General features: G+C 44.3%; 1 long non-coding RNA gene across 1 annotated transcript; it reads right to left on the reverse strand.

Moving 5' to 3' along the window:
- Window positions 1-3,539: 3,539 nt before the first annotated feature.
- Window positions 3,540-5,375, reverse strand: LOC136385065 (uncharacterized). Its single transcript, XR_010747695.1, has 4 exons — window positions 5,261-5,375; window positions 5,117-5,144; window positions 4,242-4,336; window positions 3,540-3,727 (listed from the first exon to the last, which is right to left on the reverse strand). It is a non-coding gene; the product is annotated as an uncharacterized lncRNA (long non-coding RNA).
- Window positions 5,376-5,926: the final 551 nt, after the last annotated feature.

Genomic DNA, 5,926 nt, shown 5'->3' on the forward strand with positions numbered 1-5,926 from the left:
TACATGTCTTATTACATAATGTTCATAGAATTGAAACTATTCTGCCATTTGCCAAACACTAAAATGATACATTATCTAAAAAGTTAGGAATGCCACGATATTTTTCATTCCTTTCCTTCCGATCACTTTGGAGACCACACGATCTAAAAACGTTTCAAAACGTTTGAAAGTATTCATGATGTCACTCAAATATTTCTTAAATCAATAAGTGCTTCATGCAAATGATTTTGTTTTCTTCAAACGCAGTTTGTAAACTCAAATCTTGTGAGACTAAACAATTCCCAACTCCAGTTGTGAAAAAACAAGTGGCAGAGGAACATTGAATTGTCCAGGGCCTTGCTTTAAATCCTCTTCATGATGAAAACGTTTTCTAAACACAAGTCACAAGCAAAATAACCACTGTCCTCCATTCTTGGAGGTTGCTGTGATTAGAAGGCTTGCATATCAGTGTCCCAGGCAGAAATAGATAACAGAGTCCACTGGGAAAACTGAAATTCTTGACCCAGGTGTGGGCAGTGTTGAAGAAAACCAATAAGGATGGCGAAACAGCCCTGATCTGGCAATCCTAGGGAGCTGTTACCAAATCCTAGAGAGAGAACAGTAGTTGTAGGGAGGGCCACTTGGCAGGAGGGGCGGCCTTCCTAGAGAAACACGGTCACTGTTGACCTGAGGCCCAGTAGGGAACAAGCCAGAATCAACATCCTGAGGCCTCCCTCCTCCCTCCAGTCTCTGCCAGGGCCTCCCATTGGCCAAACCAAACTGGTGACCATACGCTAGCTAGCAAGCCCCTGACCGCAGTCCTTGCAGGGCAGTGTGTCGCAGGGACACAGAGCAAGGGCAGGATGGAACAGGTGGAGGATCTCCAGCCAACAGACACTACAGTAGAGCAACTGTAAAAGAATGGAAGATTCCAGAACTATACCTAGAAGCAACAACTATTGCCATTTTGAATCTCTTCGCCTACATAAGGGCACGCATCTATCTAAAGACAATGTATTTTGAGAACAATTGAATTTTCCTTTCACTACAACAACGTGGTGTTATGCCATAAAAAGAGTTACACTCATCCATTCTATAGTTAATGTTCCTAAGTGTTCTCAAGGCACTAATGCCCCACCCCTCCAGTGCCTATCAACTGCTGCCCAGCACAAGAAGCATAGAGCCACTAAACCAGGGGTTGGGAACCTATGGCTCGCGAGCCAGATGTGGCTCTTTTGATGGCTGCATCTGGCTCACAGACAAATCTGTAATAAAAATAATAATAACGTTAAAAATACTGTATAAAACATTCTCATGTATTACAATCCATTAATTTTCTACCACTCATGTTCATGGTTGTGGGTGGTTGGAGTCAATCATAGCTGTCCTCCAGGACAACACCAAGTTTTTATTGGATAATGCATAACGTACACAGGTCATTGTGAGGCCAGGAAGTAAACTTCCCTCCTTTTAATCAAGTAGTCTGCTAGCTAATTGCAGAAACCCTTTTGACGAAGAAGATGGATAAAAGAAAAAAAGATGAGGAGTATCATACTTTTCAGCAGGAATGTACAGAGGAATTCGCCTTTGTGGAGAGAGCAGGTTCTGCAGTGTGTCTAAGATGCAATGATAAAAGTGCATCGATGAAACGGTCAAATACAAAGTGGCACTTCGACACATGCCATACTACATTTGCATTGAAATATCCAGTGGGGGAGAGCAGGAAGAAAGCATGTCAAGAGCTACTGTGCAGAGTGCAAGCTAGTCAGCAGCAACTCTGTGTTTGGACCCAACAAGGTGAGTGGAATTTGGCTAGCTTTGCTGGTGCTTTAGCAATTGTGAGAAATGGAAAGCCATTCACAGATGGGAAGTATGCCAAAACATTCATGCTTGATGTTGCCAATGAACTTTTTGATGACTTTTCAGATAAAGACAAGATAATCAAACGAATAAAAGATATGCCTCTGTCAGCAGGAACTGTTCACGATCATACCATCATGATGGCAAATCAAATTGAGGCAACACAAGTGAAGGACATAAATGCAGCACCATTCTTTTCTCTCACTTTGGATGAGTCAACAGACGTAGCCATTCATCCAGTTCAGCGTGATTGCAAGGTATGCTGTTGGTAACACACTACGTGAGGAAAGTCTTTCTGTTTTGCCTATGAAAGAGACAACAAAAGGGGAGGATTTATTCAAGTCTTTCACTGAGTTTGCCAAAGAAAAAAATCTACTGATGGATAAACTTATTTCGGTGTGTACTGATGGTGCTCCGTGCATGGTGGGGAAAAACAGAGGATTTATAGCACTTCTTCGTGAACATGAAAAGAGACCCATCCTAAGTTTTCACTGCATCCTACATCAGGAGGCACTTTGTGCTCAGATGTGTGGCGAGCAGCTTGGTGAGGTGATGTCACTGGTCATTCGGGTGGTCAACTTTATTGTTGTCCAAGCTTTAAATGATCGCCAGTTTAAAACACTGCTGGATGAAGTTGGGAATAATTATCCTGGTCTGCTTCTGCACAGCAATGTGCATTGGTTGTCAAGAGGAAAGGTGCTCAGCCATTTCCCGGCTTGTCTGAGCGAAATCCGGACTTTTCTTGAAATGAAAAACGTCAAGCATCCTGAGTTAGTTAACACTGAGTGGCTCCTGAAGTTCTACTATCTCGTGGACATGACTGAACATCTGAACCAGCTCAATGTGAAAATGCAAGGCGTTGGAAATACAGACTTATCCCTTCAACAAGCAGTGTTTGCATTTGAAAACAAGCTGGAACTCTTTATCACCGACATTGAAACAAGTCATTTACTACACTTTGAAAAACTGGGAGAGTTTAAAGATGCATGCACAGCTAGTGACCCTGCTCAACATCTTGATCTCCAGCAGCTAGCGAGCTTCACATCTAATTTCCTGCAGTCATTCAAAGCATGCTTTGGAGAATTTCATGAGTGCACTCGTCTTTTTAAGTTCATCACCCATCCACACAAGTGTGCAGTGGACAGCGCCGACCTGAAGTGACATCCCCGGTGTCTCTGTCAGAGATTTTGAGCTATAAGCTGCTGACCTGAAGGCCTCAGACATGTGGGTGAATAAGTTCAAGTCACAACAAGAATGAAGATTTGGAAAGACTTGCACGACAGCAAGCAGAGTTGGCAAGCAAACACAAGTGGGGAGAAATGAAAAAACTTCAACCTGCGGACCAGCTGATTGTCAAAACGTGGACAGCGCTTCCCATCACATACCACACACTGCAGCGTGTGAGTATTGCTGTACTGACAATGTTTGGCTCTACGTATGCATGTGAGCAGTCTTTCTCACATCTAAAGAATGTTAAGACCAACCTACGATCACATTTAACAGTTGGAAGTCTCAATGCCTGCATGAAGCTTAACCTCACCACGTATCAACCAGACTACAAAGCCATCAGCAAAACCATGCAGCACCAGAAGTCACATTAATGGTAAGAAGTACTTTATTCATCATTGGTTAGCAACAGTATAACAACGTTATTTTTTTTTTTTTAACATTTCTTTTTTTTTTTTTCTTTTTTTTTTTTTTATTTATTCATTTTTAGAGAGGAGAGAGAGAGAGAGACAGAAAGGGAGAGAGAGGAGAGAGAGAAGGGGGGAGGAGCTGGAAGCATCAACTCCCATATGTGCCTTGACCAGGCAAGCCCAGGGTTTCGAACTGGCGACCTCAGCATTTCCAGGTCAACGCTCCATCCACTGTGCCACCACAGGTCAGGCTATAACAACGTTATTAAAAAGAATTCAGAGACTTATTGTACTTTAAAAGTGTTGGTCTTACATAAAATGCACACATTTACTTGTATTTAGTGTTAAACATATTGTATGGCTCTCATGGAATTACATTTTAAAATATATGGCGTTCATAGCTCTCTCAGCCAAAAAGGTTCCGGACCCCTGCACTAAACCCTTTCTGGTCCGAGTCAGCCAGTCAAGGAAGCCCTGCCACACCCAGGTGTCAGGTTCACCTTGATGCTCTTCTGAGCCAGGCTTTGTCTGGATGTCAATACTGGGAGGCAGTGATGTGCTGGATGTAGTTAACAGCTAGCTCTCTGGAGTGGGAGACCTGGTTTGCTGATTGCCATGGTGTAAATATGCCTATCATGGCCAATTTCGAGCTACAATATTGCATATGTTAGCAGAACCTGGGAAATTTAACAATTGGCTCTCATAAGCTAACGCAAGCAGGCTGCTTCACCTTGCTGCTTGAAAGGGAGAGGAAAGAGAACTCACTGTGACCTCAGCTGTAACCTGGAACAGTGTGAACAGATAATTCATGGAAAGGCCTGAAGAACCGGCAAATGGCAGAGGTGATCCAAGTGATCAGACTAAGACAAGTGGAAACAAAAAGGAAGCACACTACTTTGTAACAATCAGATGGATAAAATGTGCCAAAAAGTTCGGTGACATATACGACAGGTAGGAATATAAATGAATGCAGACGCTTTGGAGAACAGTTTGGGACTACCCAGTGACATTTAAAGTGGACGTGGACCCTGCTGTTCCTCTTCTGGGTTAGTGGGGACACCCCCCCAAGTGCACAAGGATGTTCATAGAAGAATTGTAGTCGTTAGAAGCACCAGCTTCCTTCACCCAGCTCCAACATCTACCAAGCCATGGGCAGTCTTGTTTCAAAATGTGATCTTGCCCTGGCCGGTTGGCTCAGCGGTAGAGCGTCGGCCTAGCGTGCGGAGGACCCGGGTTCGATTCCCGGCCAGGGCACACAGGGGAAGCGCCCATTTGCTTCTCCACCCCTCCGCCGCGCTTTCCCTCTCTGTCTCTCTCTTCCCCTCCCGCAGCCAAGGCTCCATTGGAGCAAAGATGGCCTGGGCGCTGGGGATGGCTCTGTGGCCTCTGCCCCAGGCGCTAGAGTGGCTCTGGTCGCAACATGGCGACGCCCAGGATGGGCAGAGCATCGCCCCCTGGTGGGCAGAGCATCGCCCCTGGTGGGCGTGCCGGGTGGATCCCGGTCGGGCGCATGCGGGAGTCTGTCTGACTGTCTCTCCCTGTTTCCAGCTTCAGAAAAAAAAAAAAAAAAAAAAAAAATGTGATCTTTATCTCCTACTGCACTTTTCATATTATTTTGAAGTAAATCTCAGATAGCATACCCTTTCATCCATAAATATTTCCATAGGTCTGAAAGGACACAAACAAAGAGAAGAGCCTACAGTCATCTTTTTGTTGGGTATGGGGGGAGAGAAATCCCAGCAGAGTAATCAGGGAAGGGTGGATTGAAAGGCCAAGGTACTTACTTCCATGAGCGCTCTGGAGCCTCCATAGTTCAGGAGTAATGATTCAGTGTCCCCAGGGACATTGTTCCTGTTCCCGACCAGACACAGCAGGCTGGAGGGACGGCCTTCTGGTGCCTGGCAGATTTTGAGGTCGAATAGAATCTGTGCTAGGTAATCAGCTTTCAGCAGATAATGAATTAAGAACTGACATTTGCACAGTGCTCACAAACATCCAGAGTGGGGGTTCGCTCATAGCTCTGTGACATCTCCCTTGAATACTACTGTGCTTTATCGCCATTATTTGAAATTATGTGCCGGCTGAAGTAAGTAAGCAAAAATGTCAAATGTCTAAATAACAACAGGACAGGTCTTTAAATTGACAGTGACCTTCGCTTGCTAAATGCACGCCTAGCTCCAAAATTTTGTCTTAGTGTAATATTTCACACTGTAAAAAAAAAAAAAAAAAAAATGTTATGCTAATAGCAATAATGTCTCAGATGCTTTATCAACATCAATCAAAATAATTCGCCTTTCCAAATCTCTGCTCTGCTCTGCGCTTTGTGGGAGGGAGCTTTAGAGTTTTGTTTTCATCTGGACATAAATCAGCGAGAGGTTAGAAAGCTGACCAGAAACAAGGTGATGTGCGTTCACGTCAAAGACGTAGCAAAACCTCACTCAGCTGCCCGG

This window comes from Saccopteryx leptura, chromosome 13, assembly GCF_036850995.1.
Source record: "Saccopteryx leptura isolate mSacLep1 chromosome 13, mSacLep1_pri_phased_curated, whole genome shotgun sequence".
Classification (NCBI taxonomy): Eukaryota; Metazoa; Chordata; class Mammalia; order Chiroptera; family Emballonuridae; genus Saccopteryx; species Saccopteryx leptura.